Raw genomic sequence first — 17531 nt, forward strand, 5'->3', positions numbered from 1 at the left:
CATGCATAGTTATACAGGACAACACGCAGTGAAATGCATCCTGGTCCACTTATCAAAACTGTGCCAAGTTAGAAGAATCAGTAACATTAACAAAAAAGTCCTAGACTGAAAGATAACAGTATAATAGAACATAATAAATAAGTCAAATTAAGTGAATAAAGTAGAATTAAGTGTTAAGGTGCAATAGTGCAGTGATTAGTGCAAAACCAAAGTTAGACAGGCGCATAGTTAAATGACAGACCAATTCCAAAACAAGGTAAGTGTAGACAGCATAGTACAACTTACAGTCCAGTCTAAGTATGTGGAGGGTCATTGATGAGATGGCAGGTTCTGATTTAACAGTCATGGCTTGAGGATAGAAACTCCTTCTGAGTCTCTCTGTCCTGGCCAGGATGCTACAAAACCTTTTGCCTGATTTTAACAGATGAAACAGGCTATTGCTGGGATGAGAGGAGTCTTTGATAATCCTGAGAGCTCTGGTCCTGCATCTTCTGGTGTAAATGTCCTGCACAGATGGTAGAGCTGACCTGCAGCAGCGTTCCACTGCACAGATCACTCTCTGTAGGGCTTTACGGTCCTGAACACCGCAGTTTTTAAACCAGGATGTAATGTTCTGTGTCAGGATACTTTCCACAGCGCCAGAATAGAAAGTCTTTAAAATCCCTGAAGAGAACACCAAACTTGCCAAAGCTGTCTGAGATGGTAGAGTCTCCACTTTGCCCTTTTGGCCTGAACTTGGATGTGTTCAGACCATGCCAGGTCCTCAGAGATGTGAACCCCCAGGTATTTAAAACTGTTCACCCTTTCCACTGGAGTCCCGTTAATGATGAGGGGCTTATAGACCAGCTGCTGTCTCGTGCTGAAATTCACCACCAGCTCCTTGGTTTTGCTGACGTTGAGCTGGAGGCAGTTTTCCTGACACTGCAATATCAGGTTCGCAACTTCATCCACGTAGGCCGTCTCATCGTTGTTCACGATGAAGCCCAGTACCACCATGTCATCTTCAAACTTCATGATAGTGTTGGAGGAATACATGGCCACGCAGTCATGGGTGTAGAGGGAGTACAGCAGGGGGCTAAGAACGCACATTTGTGGAGTTGGATATTACCTTAATGCATGAATTAGGTATTCTGTGTTGAATCAGTCTCACACACTTGGCTTCTTAAACCATTCCGATATCTTTATTTTTCCTTAGCCTAAATTAGCATCCCATAATAATCAAACTTCAGCATTACTTAAAGTACTTAGTACATGGCATCCCCGCTTAACTCAGTTCCAAAGCTTAAACATCTGCCATATTCAATTTGTGCCGTTTTGTTATTAACTAGCTGACCTCCATGGCTCCGCCTGCATAGTAGTGAAATAGTACAGTGAGGAGGGTCCTAACGACACGCTTCCCCCTTCCCTCGGCCCAGATTATTGCTCCTGCAAGCGAACAATGATACTAAGTATGATGAGAGATACTGTATCGCAAAATTAACTGTTCAAGCAAATTCTAGAAAAAAACCTGATCTAAATCTATTAAGTACTTCTCTCGTTCGCTAGCTAAGCAGAAGTAAGGTTACACTGCGAGGTAGACAAGTGAGTGAAGAGGGTCCTGCCCTCCTCCCTTCGGCCCACTGTGTCTCTCACGGATTGACACAAATAAATCAGAATAACAAGCGAACTATGATTCTTAGCACAATGAGAGAAGTCGCAAAATCAACCGGAATGTTCAAGCAAATTATAGAAAAAAACCCAAACTAAATCCGTGAAGCAGTTCTCTCGTGAAAAGCGAACAGACAGACAGACAGACAGATGTTGCATTTTATATAGAGAGAGATTTACCCATTAAACCAACTCACATGTATTCCTTCTTTTGAATAAAAAATTCATTAAATTTTATAAACAACATCAATATTTAATTAAGCTGAACACCGCATAGCAAAGCTAATTAAACACGTTTTTACTTGGATTAATTTATCATTCAGTCATATAGTCATTCATAAGGTTACCAGATACCTGTCAACCCAAAGGAGGACACCAAAGGTCATAAAGGAGGATAAAGCCACGATAAAGGAGAACAAAGGAGAACGCATCCCATTCTATGCACAAAACACGGTGTGAGCTGTTACAATGAAAACTTTAAAAACAACAAATTTGACTGGTCGTCAAAATTAAAATTTATAGTACAGGCAGTCCCCAGGTTACGTACGAGATAGGGACTGTAGGTTTGTACATAGGTTGAATTTGTATGTAAGTCGGAACAGGTACATTATTTTAATAAATGCTATTGTTGACCGACTGTAACCAAGTGCTCTGCCAATGAATGATGGAGTTTCACCTCTCTCTCTGACCGTTTTATTATTTCTACTTTAATTTCAGTGGTGATTGGTTTTTCTCTTCTTTACTGTATCACCGGCACTTGCATCAGATTTGTGTTTCAGAGACATTCTTGAAGGGTGAAAACAAAAGGTTAAGATGAGCTCTTCTGCACAGCACCGTACACGAGATCACAGCAGGCAGGCACCAGTCGTCAACACGTCTGATGTATAGGGTGGTCCAGATCTAATTATCTTAGAGTCATAGTGGACTCTAAGCTATCGACTTCCCGACAGTGTGCAGAAGCCATTAAGAAGGCTAATAGAATGTTAGGATATATAGCGCCTTGATGTGTGGAGTACAAGTCCAAGGAGGTTATGCTCAACCTTTATAATGCACTGGTGAGGCCTCATCTTGAGTCCTGTGTGCAGTTTTGGTCTCCAGGCTACAAAAAGGACATAACAGCACAAGAGAAGGTCCAGAGAAGAGTGACTTTGCTGATTCCAGGGCTACAGGGGTTGAATTATGAGGAAAGATTAAAAGAGCTGAGCCTTTACAGTTTAAGCAAAAGAAGATTAAGATGAGACCTGATTGAAGTGTTTAAAATTATGAAGGGAATTAGTGCAGTGGATCGAGACTCTTATTTTAAAATGAGTTCATCAAGAACACGGGGACACAGTTGGAAACTTGTGAAGGGGAAATTTCGCACAAACATTAGGAAGTTTTTCTTTATACAAAGAACGATAGATACTTGGAATAAGCGACCAAGTAGTGTGGTAGACAGTAAGACGTTAGGGTCTTTCAAAACCTTCTTGGAAGAAATAAGTGGATAGTACTGGCAAGCTTTGTTGGGCTGAATGGCCTGTTCTCATCTAGAGTGTTCTAATGTTCTAATGTTCTACTGTAGAGATCTTTTCTCATTTGCTGATGTCTTTGGCAGACCTGATTTTGTCACCAATCACTATGTATTTTGTTTAATTATGCAATTTTCATTACGCTATAACTTATTCAGTTTATTACATAGAAAATCACCCAAAAAATCCCAGACTATCGAGAAGTGTGAGAACTGACGACATGAACAATCGTCTTCACGCCGAACTGGAATCGTTCCTGAATAAATCAAAGTCATCCAGACGATCTGGATCTGCATAATTAGATCTGGACCACCCTGTACTGACAAGAGACAACTTCCTGCTATGTGCGTTACAGTACAAGCAGGCTTGCTATTGAGAATGAATGGGGGCAACGAGGGGCGGTTCAAGACCAGCTCACCTCACAGTCACTTCCACTACAGTATGCTGCCTGCAGTGTACGCAACACCACCGCCCCCATTCAACACACAGCCATCCGAGGCACACTACAGTGCTACCCCCCGCCGCTCCGTTCAGCCACAACCGGATCACTGCTTGCAGCATTACCAGCCACGCACCTAGAACGAACGAGGCAGCTGTGTTTGGTGGGCGAGCAGTGAAACCTCTAGCCGCCGGGAGCCACCCGAGGGACACTACACCGTCTAGCCACCGCGTGCAGCGTCCGTAGGCCAAAGATGACGGAGAGACATTTACTGAGGCGCATGTGGTGCAGCTGTGACCCCGTTCGTATGTCGTAGGTCGGATGTCCGTGACCTGGTAAACTACCTGTATGGCTATGCAGTTTCAGTTTTTCAGACGAGGCGACTTTTCTGAGCAGTTCATCGTTCCCAGCAACCAATGGGGCAACGCACACTTGGTATGGACTGGGCCTTGGGAGAGAAGACTCGCTAATACGGAGTTCAGGGATGGAATAGTTCTTTAAAATTGTACTTTGTAAGAAGTATTCCTCTGACAACGTCAACAGACAGTCTATTTCTTTCTTTTGTCCACTGAGTGTTGACCAAGGAAAATGCTCTTTCAATGCTGGCATTACGCCCAGGAATACACAAGAAAAAATTGTAGCTCTGAGTAACTGGCTTCATTTACACAACTTTGAAACTATGCCATCTTTCTGGTTTTTTTTGCTAAATCAGTGGTACGCTTGTTTACAATGGACATGTAAGAACCACAAACCAAAAACTTTTCTTTGTTTTCATTGCGTCCTTCACCAATCAAGGATACTTTGTTTTCATGTGGTCTGAGAATTTGCATTTCTGATTAGCACACGTGCTGTGAGTCGCACTTTGTAAAATAAACTTTCCAATCCAAAAACGTTCATTCATTTCCTTTTGTTAGCTTAAATTTCACAGTTTCAGGGGGTCATTTTAAACACAGGAGGCTTTGGCGCCCCCCTCTGGTTAGGCTGGTCATGTGTTCAGAGTTCATGCACAGTAAAGACATTTTCACACTCCTAGTCCATTTGCTTTGTTCCAAATCAGGGAAAGTGGCATTCCTGTGTTTCAGTTTCCAGTGTGATGGACTGTCGGCAGCTCAACCCTTGTGGGACGCCCAAAGAGTGAAAGGATGTGGTGGAAGCAGCTACTTTGGGACACTGCATCCCCCAGGAGGCTAGAGAGCAATTTCCCTGGAGCATAGGGCATCCTGGGATCTGGAGTTCGGCTTCACAGCCCTGCTGGGTACCATGGGTGCTTCCAGGAGACGCTGCAGGAAGACCTTTGGATTCTTATTTTCTGCATAGCCCAGTAGTGCTGGAAGGTCACGGGAACTGAAGCCCAAAAGTACTTCCGGGCTAAAGAAAAACTTAAGTTCTCTATTCGACCCAGAAGTGCGGACAAGTCACGTGATTGGAAGAATGGAAGAATTTTCGTGTCAGACACTATTTAAAGGACGGCTGAGAACCCAGCAGGCAAGCCACAGTCTGGTGGAGGTCGACAAAGCTTGTTGGGAGGTGTGGAGGAGAAGATTGATAGAGAGAGAGAGAGAGAATTGTGTTTATTATTGTGCTTGGTGATTTACTTGCCTGTAATTTTTTGGCTGTGGTGCTTTGGGCACTATTAATAGAAGAAAAAGGATTACCGTATATACTCGAGTTTAAGTTCTCCCGCAGGGTAAGTCGGGGCTTGATTTTACGGTATAATTTCCGGTATTTTATAATGTTGGTCATATAAGTCGAATGCGGAAAACTCATGCTGTTGCTCCAAGAGATTACGATATTCTAACACCCACCTGAGAGAGTAACCATGGAGCACATGGTCTTTTTTTCCATGTATTGTGCCTAAGTGACCACACAGTAATACCCGATAAAGGTAATACCTTTATCGTAAGAGCATCCCTTATCTACGATGGAGCGTTCGATCAGAAGAAAATATGAAGCTGGTTTTAAATTAAAAGTCATTGAAGTGGTGAAAGAAATTGGTAACTGCACTGCTGCAACAAAATTCGCTGCGTCTGAGAAACTGGTGAGAGATTGGAGGAGGCAAGAAGATGTAAAAAAAAAAATTAAGTGTCGCATTTTTGAACGGGCGTATAAGTCGTGGTCTGATTTTATGATCAATTTTTCTTGTTTCAAGACCCAACTTGTATGTGAATTTATCCGGTAAAAATAATTCTTCTTGCTTTTACTTTGTGTCCTAAGTGTCTGTCTGTTGGTTTTGAATGGGCAACAGCGACCCCTAGTGTCCACTCATTTACAGTTAGTTTGGTTGTGTTTCACACAGTCGAGTTCAAGCAAAATGAGCACGTCAATAGACATCCTGTGGCCATATCATGGACTTCATTCAGTGGGCAGAAACAGAAAAAAATATCATGGCGGGCCTTTAGAATGCCTACAAATACCTACATCAGTGATATTCCAGATAGTTGATTTTGGTCATCCTACAGATGACTCCAATGGTTTCATTCTCATAATGGCTTCTTTGACTTCCATTGGTACAGCTCTTGTCTTTATCTTGCCATCCTGTTTTGTGGTTTCCATCTTGCAGTGTGTCCTCCGTGTTTCTATTCATGAAGTCTTCCAATCATAGTCATCTCTGACACACACACATCAGCCCCCTGAAGTCTGTTTCTGATCTGTCAGACAGGCGTTTGTTGCTTTTTCTTGGCCATAGTGAGGATTCTTCTGTCATCAGCAGTGGAGGTCTTCCTTGGCCTACCAGTCCCTTTGTGATAACTGATCTCACCGGTGTGTTCTTTCTTCTTCATGATATTCCAGACAGTTGATTTTGTTCATCCTACAGATGTCTCCAATGGTTTTATTCTTGTTTTCCAGCCTCATCCTGGCTTCTTTGACCTCCGTTGGCACAGCTCTTGTCCTCATCTTGCCATCCTGTTTTGTGGTTTCCATCTTGCAGTGTGTCCTCTGTGTTTCTGTTCATGAAGTCTTCGGATGATAGTCATCTCTGACACACACACACATCTGCCTCCTGATGTCTGTTTCTGATCTGTCAGACAGGCAGTTTGGGACTTTTTCTTGACCATAGTGAGGATTCTTCTGTCATCAGCAGTGGAGGTCTTCCTTGGCCTACCAGTTCCTTTGTGATAACTGATCTCACCGGTGTGTTCTTTCTTCTTCATAATATTCCAGACAGTTGATTTTGGTCATCCTACAGATGTCTCCAATGGTTTCAATGGCTTCATTGACCTCCATTGGCACAGCTCTTGCCCTCATCTTGAACAATGGCAACTACAGACTCCAAAGGGTAGAAGCAAGCTGAGGTATCTTATTAAGTCATGAAACCCACCTGAGGAATCACAAACACCTGGGACGCCAATAGTCCCAAACATTATGGTGCCCTGAAATGGGGGGACTGTGTAGTGTTGTGTGTTGTGTGACCGAAATGTCTGCAAATCCCCACAAATGAAAGTCTGCAATGTGCACTTGAATCACGACGTCTAAATTGTTGGATTTGTAGTTTTAAATTGTGGAGCAGATTGAGGAAAACGTGTCTTTGTCCCAAACATTATGGAGGACACTGCTAAGTACTTTCCCCATGCCCGTGTCTGTTTGTTTCATGCACAGCTACCCAGATTACATGTAAGCCATGGGTCACTTTTGGGTCATGGTGGGCAGAAAGGGGGAGATTCCATCAGTTAATGTTTGCCAGCACGGTAAACAAAGAGTAACAAATAGATGAGAGAGTTTATCTCTACATTCTCTGTAGCAGCACAGATGTGTATGTGGACTTTAGTATGAGAGGGCTTTACATTCTGAGAGATTTCATACCAGTCAGATAATTACATAACAAGCACACATCCCCCCAGATATAGGGGTCTGCACGGAGTCTGTCCTGTTGACACTTTGATGAATGCGGGAAGTGCAGCACATGAGGTAGGCCTAATTTGTGTCTTCCCTTTCCTGTCAGCTACTTAGCTTTATCATTGCCATTCAGATGTGAGTTCGAACTTAGGCAGGGGGTCACAGACCGAACTACAGGGGGCATAGACTCTAACCCCAAAGGAAGACTTGAGCATTGAGGACCTAAATCTAGAGCCCAGACATCCAATGCTGGTGCTGAGGGGCACTGGCTCTCTCTTAGAAGGTGTCTGTTCTGACAAAGGAGGGCACTTGTTCTGTCTCTAAGTGCCCAGATTCTGTTAATGAAGGGCACTGGCTTTGTATTTGAGAATCCAGAATCTTGAACTGAATTTGAGGGTATTGTGGCATTTAGCATATAGTCTTTATTGGAGGTCCGTACTCTACCATTGGAGGAACTGTGACACTGAATTCACAATTTCTGTTTTTGGTAGCTCAGACTCAGGTACTGTGGAGCACTGGTTCTTTTTGAAGATTTAGTCTGGTATTAAAGGGGCACTAAGCTCTGTTTTTGGGGCCCAGAATGTGACATTGAGGGTTTAGCCCCTTTTGGCACGTCATTACTCGATCTTTGGTGACACTGACTGTGACACTGAATGCAAAGCTTCTACTTTTGGTGGCTCAGACTCAGGCATTAAGGGGCACGGGCTCTGTATTTAAGGAGCCAGACACTGCTACTAAGGGGTACTGGCTATGCCAATTTAGGATTTACTGTGGTATTGAAGGGGCTCTAGCTTTGTCTTTGGGGCCCAGAATGTGACATTGAGGGTTTAACCCTTTTCAGCATGTCATTACTCGATTTTTGGTGACTGAATGCAGAGCTTCTACTTTTGGTGGCTCAGACTCAGGTATTAAGGGCACTAGTTGTGCCTTTCGGGGTTTTGACTCTCTATTGAGGGGCACTATCTCTCTCTTTGATGATCCAAACGCTGGTACTAGGGGGTACTGGCATTTTCTTTTAGGAATTTGACTCTTATATTAAAGGGCATTGGGCCCTGTCTTTCAAGTATGTGTATCTGCAGCCAGGAGCCGAATGTCAAGTAGGAGAGGCATTTCAAGTTCGAGGGACATACTTGATTGGTAGGATTAAGTTGTCAGAATAGAAGTTTGTCGTGAATACCCTGAGGTTTTCACAGCTTATACTACATATAATAGGAAAAATATATCATTTAAATATACAATTTAAACAGAAATGGCAGGATACACTCCAAGAAGAGTTAAGCCATGTTCCCAAAACACAGACCTAGACCAAGGACAGTCAGCCTAAGGGCATGTTGATTTCAAGCTGTCATTTTTTTAAACTTCACTTCACGCTGAGAGCTTTTTTAAACTCCATTGCATGCACGCGCTCAGATTTTATTCCTAAATTCAGGCCATCAAAAGCCAACTACCTGGTGGTCAGCATGCCATTCAAGAGCACTGAGAATTTATATATTATAAAAAGGGAAACACAAACAGAAAAGGGTTGGGGATCCACCACATACATTGTGAAGCACAAATAGTTATAAGCACCAAAGAACAGCGGAACCTCAGTTTGCGAGCATAATTCGTTCCGGAAACGTGCTTGTAGTCCAAAGCACTCGTACAGTGAACCCTCGTTTATCACGGTTAATCCGTTCCAGACTCTACCACGATAAATGAATTTTCGCGAAGTAGGATTCTTTATTTATATTTTCACAGAGTATAGAAAACCTGTTTACGACCTTCTAAATACGTTTTGTAACATTATTAGAGCCCTCTAGACATGAAATAACACCCTTTAGTCACCATTACACTCGTATTACCCAATATATTAGACAAAATAAGAGAAAATAAGACATATTAGACGTTACAAATATTATTGTACTGTACATTTAATTACACACACACACACAGTTCTTACACACAACCACTAACCTATGAAGGCACGAGCTCAGTAGGAGAGTCTTCAGGTGGTGCGGTATCTTCAGCAGGTGCGTCGTTGTCTTCTTCCGCTGAAGGAGTACTAGGAGTAGGCAGTGGGTGTCTGGGTGCGCGGCTGAATAACATCTTGATAGGCAGTTGCTGGCGCTGTCTTTTCATACGCGTGAGGAGGCTTTTGTAGGGTATTGCCATCTTTGATCATATCCAAGAGTTTCACCTTCTCCTGGATGGTAAGCATCTTCCTCCGGCGCTTAGTTTCATTGTCAGAAGGCTTAGAAAAAGCAGCACATTTAGGAGCCATCGTGGAGCTTAGATAAAAAATCTCAGAAAGTGCATGCGTAGTGACGGAAGCGTGTATGAGAAAAAAATCGTGATAGAGTGAAGCCGAGAAAGTCGAAGCGTGATATAGCGAGGGATCACTGTATATCATAGTGAATTTCCCCATAAGAAATAATGGAAACTCAGATGATTTGTTCCACAACCCAAAACTATTGATATAAAAATGATTAATACAAAATATAAAGTAAAAATACATAAAACAAATTAATCTGCACTTTACCTTTGAAAAGAATCATGGCTGGCGTGATTGAGTTTCTAAACTCTTGTGGGATTGCACCCAACAGGACGACACAATGAAGAGCGTGCCAAAGCAATCGCAGTCTCCCAGCGCTGTAGCAGTTCGGCGTAAAAGTAAATCCGAAAATATCGCAGACGTGCTATAAGCGCCTGCCGTCGATGGGTGATACAAGGAACAAGGAACATTATAAATGTGAAGGGCCCTGCCTGACTGCTGTGTCTGTGTATAAATAACCGCACTGTTGCTGTTTCAAGCTGAATGAAGCTGGTGTCGCTAAAGTACTGAGACTCAGCTTTGTGTTTTAGGGTGCAAGATGGGGACTCGCACGTCACAGCACACATGCGCGTGCGAGCACACACACACACACACACGAGCGCGCACATGCACATACACACATGAGTGCGCGCGAGCACACACATACACACTTGCGCGCACACACAGTCACAACGCTAATGCTGTAGTAAACAGTATACGCTCGTACGGATGTTGACTATATGAGTGAGGCACACAGACTCAGACGGAGAATAGGAGACGATTACCCACAATCCCGCAGCGAGAGAGAGAGAAGAACCATCAGCTCAGTTGTGATCACATGACGCTCAGCAGACAAAGCGTATACAGTGCATACTACTCGTACTGCAAGACCTCGCTCGTTTATCAAGTGAAAATTTATTAAAAATTTTTGCTCATCTTGCAAAACACTCGTAAACCAAGTTACTCGCAAACTGAAGACTGAGTCCCAAGCAGAACAAGAGGAAAGGTGAGGTGGTAGGACTTTTATAAGCAGTGGGCAGGAAGAGGCAGGAACGTGAGGGAACTGGCAGAAGTGAAGTCAATAGGAGGTAGTGGCCTGGAAGGGGATGTGGAAGTTGATTGTGGTTTAACTGGGTTTCGTAATGGCGTAATGGTAATGGCGGCGCGCATGGTCGCAGCGGCTCACGGCTCTCCTTTTCAGTGCTCTTTTATGTTGTTTTTGTACTTTTTTGTTGCTTGGTTATGCACTATCCGTTCTGCGAACATCCGCTACACCTGTCAGAACCTTATAGACATCTGTTTCGAGTGTTTTTCATCACACATGCAAAATCCCAAACAACATAGCGAGACCAGCAGGCTCTCCATGGATTGTTGTTGGGCCTAGGAGACAGTGCAGATGGAGGAGGGAAAGGAAGCAGAAGCGGGGCCGCAGATCCGGCATTATGCTAAGGCTAAAGAAACAACCACACAAGCCACCTCTACCGAGCCTGTATCTCACCAATGCCAGATCCCTGGTGCATAAAACGGATGACTCGCTGGAAATCGCTATGTTCATGACTGCTGTGTTTTGATTATCACTGAAACCTGGCTTCACCCGGGGATACCCGATGCTAGCATGCAGCTAGCAGGTCGCACTTTGCTCCACTGGGACAGGACAAAGGAATCCGGTAAGAGCAGAGGAGGGGGGCTCTGTATTTACGTGCATGAGAACTGGTGCAACAATGGGACAATTATAGACAAACACTATTCCCCTATCCTCGAGTACACGTCTGTAAGATGACGGCTTTTTTTTCTACCGAGAGAGCTAACAGTAGTGATTGTCATGGCTGTGTACATTCCACCCGACGCCAATGTAAACATGGCGCTCTCTCTCCTGCTGAACACCATTAATGAACAGCAGCAAGCCCACCCTGACGGTGCTCATATAATTGTAGGAGACTTTAACAAGGCCAACCTGAAGACTGTACTCCCGAAATTTTATCAACATGTTAAGTGTTCTACTAGAGGGGAGAACACTCTGGACCATGTTTACTCCAACATCAAGCAAGCGTACAGAGCCATACCCCTCCCTGAACTTGGCCAGTCCGACCATTTTTCTCTCCTGTTCTCCCCAGTCTACACCCACCTCAGACGCAGTGCCAGGCCCACCATAAAGACTGTTTCAACCTGACCTGAAAATGTACTCTCCAAACTACAGGGCTGCTTCGAACAGATAGACTGGGAAATATTTGAACACCAAGAGCTGGAAACATTCACAGGAACGGTACTGGAGTATATCAGGTTCTGCATCGGGAATGTGACTGTGGACAAAAACATTCGGGTTTTCCCAAACCAGAAACCCTGGATGACCAGCCAGGTCCGTACACTCCTCAGAGACCGCGACGCTGCCTTCAGGTCAGGTGACAGAGCTCTGTACAGGGCTGCCCGAGCCGCTCTGAAAAGTGGAATTAAAAAAGCCAAGACGGACCATAAGAGGAGCATAGAGTCCCACCTGTCCAGCCACAATACACGGGAGGTGTGGCAAGGAATACAAAACATCACAAACTACAGAGGCTGTGATGCAACAACAGCAGATCTGAGTGCGCCGCTAGCAGAGGAGCTAAACTGCTTCTTTGATCGCTTTGAATCATCACAACAGCAGCACTCACCTGCTCCAGCCCTGCTACAACCCTCACCGGGTTCCTGCACCACTCCACTCACTGTAAAGGGGCACGATGTCAGACGGGTGCCCCTGGCAGTGAACCCCAAGAAGGCTGCCGGCCCAGATGGAGTGCCTGGTAGGGTGCTCAGAGCATATGCCCACCAGCTCACCCTTATCTTCACCAAAATCTTCAACCTCTGAATGACAGGCAGTCATTCCGTCCTGCCTAAAATCAGCCACAATCATTCCAGAAGTCTCCCATCACCAGCCTAAATGATTATCGCCCTGTGGCCCTCATTCCGGTAATCATGAAGAGCTTCGAGAGACTGGTTCTCCAGCACATCAAGGACTATCTCCCCCAAGACTTCAATCCCTACCAATTCGCTTATCGCGCGAACAGATCCACAGAAGACGCCATCGCTGTAGCTCTCCACTCTGTGCTGAGCCATCTGGAGCAGCAGCAGAGCTACTTCTGGATGCTCTTTGTGGATTACAGCTCAGCTTTCAATACAATCATTCTTGACATCCTCATCACCAAACTGGTCACTCTTGGCCTCCCCACCCCTCCAACCGGCTCCAGACTGTGAGACTCAGCCCCCACCACTCCTCCATTTGCACACTGAACACTGATACCCCACAAGGCTTTGTGCTGAGCCCCCTTCTGTACTGTCTCTACACCCACGACAACCTCATTGTCAAGTTTGCTGACGACACCACAGTGGTCAAACTCATCTCAAAGGGAGACGAGGCAGCTTGCAGAGAGGAGGTCCTGAAGTTGGCAGCCTGGTGTTCAAACAACAATCTGGCTCTGAACAGCAGGAAAACCAAGGAGATCATTGTCGACTTCAGGAGGCACAGCACTGACTTAGCCCCCCTTTACATCAATGGCGAGTGTGTGGAGAGGGTCCATACCTTCTGGTTTCTCAGCGTCCTTATCTCCGCTGACATCTCCTTTACAGACAACATCACAGCAGTCATCAAGAAGGCTCAACAGTGGTGACACTTCCTGAGGGTCCTTAGAATGCACAACCTGGACTCCAACCTGCTACTGACCTTCAACCGCTCATCCATCAAGAGCCTGCTGACGTATTGTATCACAGTATGTTACGGCAGCTGCACCATGGCAGATAGGGAGAGGCTTCAGAGAGTAGTAAAGGCAGCACAGAAGATCATTGGCTGCCCTCTCCCCTCCCTGATGGACATTTACACCTCGCGCTGCCTCAGCAGAGCAAAAAACATCATCAAGGACAGCGCCCACCCTGGCTCTGATCTGTTTGACCTGCTGCCCTCAGGGAGGCGCTACTACAGGTGCATCACAACAAGGACAAACAGACTCAAGAACAGTTTTTTCCCAAAAGCCATAACCATTCTAAACTCACACATGCACTGACTACACAGTCTAACCCCCCAACCCCTGGACTTCCTTCTATCCATCAACTGTGCAATATCTAATATCTAAATGGTACTGAATAATAACTGTGTAATATCTGTATACTGTACAATATCATTACTCCCAGGGTCCAACATCCACTTCTCACTGCACATGATCATCATTATTGTGCAATATTTAAATAATGTGCAATAACCCAATAGGGAAAAAATTATTTATTCTTTCCAGTATTTAAATAATGTGCAATAACCCAATAGTGCAATAGTTATTTAGTCTTTCCATATGTACAGTGGGGCAAAAAAGTATAATAAATTCTTTAAAAATCAGACAATGTGATTTTCTGGATTTTTTTTCTTATTTTGTCTCTCATAGTTAAGGTATACCTATGATGAAAATTACAGGCCTCTCTCATCTTTTTAAGTGGGAGAACTTGCACAATTGGTGGCTGACTAAATACTCTTTTGCCCCACTGTATATAGCATTGCAGAACAGTTTTGCAACTTTTTGCACCATTTGTTTATTCATTTGTTGTGTTCTACATATATGTCTGCACTGGAAGAGCTGCTTTTAATCTCATTGTACATGTGTTGTGACAATAATACAACATAGACATCATAAAGATTTGGGGCAGCCACCCGTATATTGTTTTCCCAGTTGCAAAAGTTTAAGTTTTTCAGCACAATGTGCATAGAACAGAGTCCACAACAGAACTGACTACAGTAGACAAAGATGGAGGCTTTAAAAGCCTGTAGAGGAAATGATGTCATCAAAAGGGCCGGAACCAGAAGTGACATCATTAAAGGTGCCGGCTTCGGAAGTGACGTCAGCAAAGGGGTCGGCCGGCTACGGAAGTGATGTCTTCTGAGGCTCTGGAACCTTGCAGGATTTCCTGGGAAAGATATGTAGGGAACTGAGAAAGACAGTCAGCGCGCTCCATCTCCCCCTGGTCGGATGTTTTATTACCATTACTCAGACCCTTTAGCTGCATCCTACTCGCACGTGTGTGACAGTGTATAGTGACAATAAAAGGCATTCTATTCTCTTCTATTCTAAGAGGGAGAAAAGACATTAGTGAACTTCATCAACCCTCGACTCGGTATGTTACCCTCAGTTAAGCCCTTTGACTGCCTCCTATGTTGTGTTATATATTTATATATATATATAATCCAATGTCTGTCTGTTTGTCTGTCTGCTTTTCACGTGAGAACTACCGATTTAGGTTTTTTCTTTCATTTGTATTATGTATTATAGTTCGCTTGCTGTACCAATTTATTTGCACAAATCTGAGAAAAAGGCAACAGGCTGAAGGGAGGAAGCGGGGCCCTCATCACACACGTGTCAAACTTGGGGGGTGTACCTTACCTCCGCTTAGCTAACGAACGAGAGAACTACTTAATGGATTTAAATTGAGCTTTTTCCTATAATTTGCTTGAAAATTCAGGTTGGTTTTTCGACTTCTCTCATCGCGCTAAGAATCATAGTTCGTTTGCAGGAGTGATACATCCGTGCTAATCTGAGTCAGAGTCTGGGCCAAAGGGAGGGGGAAGCATGACATCAGGAGTAGGGAGCCAGGCAGGGCCCTCCTCACAGTCCTGTTTCACTACTACCCGGACGGGACAGCTAGTTTATATATATTTATATACTTTTAACACCGGGCTTTGTCCTACGCTTCCTTGCCCTCTCCTGGGGCATCATGTATAAATGGTAAAAATGTTCGTACGCCCGTTTCCACGCTCAAATCACGATGTATAAAATCTAAACTTGGCGTAAAGCCATGCACATTTTCACGCCAGCTAAATGCTTGCCGTACACAAGTTCTCCGCTCGGTTTTGGAAATTGGTGGCACCCAACGTCACAGCAGTGCCTTTGTTCAAGTGTGGTTTCCCTTTCTTTTTTAGATCCACATCCCTGACGCGGTTTTATCATACACACTGAAATTAACCGCATATTGTTTATTAGTTTAAGGCATCTGATTGAAATTAACCTGTAACAATATAATGGTCAACGGAATGGCCAAACTATTCCAAATACCATAACTGCTTTAGCGTTGTTACTCTCAAGTATTTATCCGACTGTATCTGCGTGTGGAATCACAGATCTACAGCAGCTGATCGGAAAGAGAATTATCAGTATACAGCATCAAGCACATGCTGCATGCTGTCTATTCGAACTGCTCCCATACGACAAACACTTCAGACCTCGCAGTTCAGAAACAGTTTTATCCCAAGAACTATAAACACACTCAGTCAGTCCATCCAGTGCTCCTTGTAGAACTGTTTATACTTATAAGTACAATCACCTCACTGTAAACTTGCGATACAGTTATAATATTGCACAACCTGAGCCACTTTATAAAGTGCGTATTTACATATGATGACAATATCATTTTTAAGATGAAATGCAGCAAAATATGTTTATTGCATTATACATTATACAGATAAAATGTTAACATCATTTAAATAATCTATATTGTTAATAATTAAACATGTAAGGACATGTGAGCTGACGCCCCGTTCAGGGATTGTTCCTGCCTCGCGCTGTATTCTTGCTGGGGCTGGCGCGACACTGGAAAGATAGATGGATAGAATAATTAAACACGTACTACGAAGATATTTCAATGTTCCTTAAAAGTTTTGAAGAATCAGCGTTCTCAGCTTACAGATGGCTTAACGTCTATTACAGAGCTGATTGTGTGGCGATTGGTTACTTGGAGAAAGAAAAGGAAGGCATGAAGGCGTGAGGCATGAACAATCATTGCACCACCGTGTTCCCATGTTTAATACATGCTTTAACTCCTATCATCATGAAAATTATATCACGTATACATCTCAGTTTTTAATTTATTCAGGGAGCTGTAATATCACGAATGTAATGGATTCTGTGTCCTGTCGGAGGAAGAGAAAGCCAGTTTAAGAAGCACATAGTGATTCACACACATAGAGCACATAGAAGAATACATACAATACAAAGTATTTAACGTGCTACTTTAGTTACGATGGGATTTGAGAAACTAGTAAACGATTTTAAGATGATGTTTATGACATTCTACTTTGCTGACAGAGTAAACTACGTGATTAAAGCGGAAATTTTGAGATTAAAGTTCTCTGTACCCTAATATGCTTCTATATGACACTCAGACTGTGGGCTACAACTCGACTTTGATATCTGACAACTTCTTATTTATTTCGGGCACTGTGTGACTTTGTGAACTTGAGCTTTCGTGTTTGTCCAACACTCTATGTCACTCGATCAACTTCCTTTTGTTGATTATGCCACTGTTTAAACCAACAAATAGTACGTTTTTCCTTTGCCTCCACTTGGTATTCGCTGAAATTCTTCTATATTCTCCCGTGCTTTTGCCATTGCCTTTTCACAGAACACTGAGCTTAAGGGCTATTTATATTGATTTTCAAATTCAAAGAGGTGTAATTCTGGGAGGAGTTTGGGTGGGACAGCAGGTGAGTGCACGTGTGTTACTTTTCACACTGACCGGGAGATATGGAGCAGAACAACGTGGAAGTTGGTGTTCACACAGATTTATGCATCTGGAATTTTTTGTGCATACGAACATTTCCGCTTTTGTCCGTACGCCATGTTTTAGTGTGAATTCTACGTACAGCGTTAAACATGAGGTCCCTGATCTGTCTACTCCAGATCTCGTCTGCCACAGCAGTGATTCTAAGCTGCTGGTGTTCTTCTAATCTGAAGATGGGCGCTAAAGCAGGATGATCATCCTTTCTGCAGCTCCTAATAGCTCCTATTTTGAATGAAGTCTTGAGACT

The 17531-nt window shown here is 43.7% G+C and overlaps 2 protein-coding genes across 7 annotated transcripts in view; one reads left to right on the plus strand and one right to left on the minus strand.

Annotated features, from left to right (window-relative positions):
• Window positions 1–17531, minus strand: part of LOC114647755 (mannose-binding protein A-like) — a 473727-nt gene that overhangs the window by 295986 nt on the left and 160210 nt on the right. The window lies entirely within an intron of this gene.
• LOC114647655 (mannose-binding protein A-like) overlaps window positions 1–17531 on the plus strand; it is a 199198-nt gene that overhangs the window by 148473 nt on the left and 33194 nt on the right. For 2 of the 5 annotated variants that reach the window (XM_051924501.1, XM_051924505.1), the window contains exon 1: window positions 7338–7500. The exons of the other annotated variants lie outside the window; for them this stretch is intronic. The gene's annotated coding sequence lies outside the window, so the exon portion shown is untranslated. Of the gene's footprint in view, window positions 1–7337; window positions 7501–17531 lie in introns of those variants that run through there. 5 annotated transcript variants of the gene reach the window in all.

The sequence above is a fragment of the Erpetoichthys calabaricus genome, chromosome 3, assembly GCF_900747795.2.
Source record: "Erpetoichthys calabaricus chromosome 3, fErpCal1.3, whole genome shotgun sequence".
In the NCBI taxonomy this organism is placed as follows: domain Eukaryota; kingdom Metazoa; phylum Chordata; class Cladistia; order Polypteriformes; family Polypteridae; genus Erpetoichthys; species Erpetoichthys calabaricus.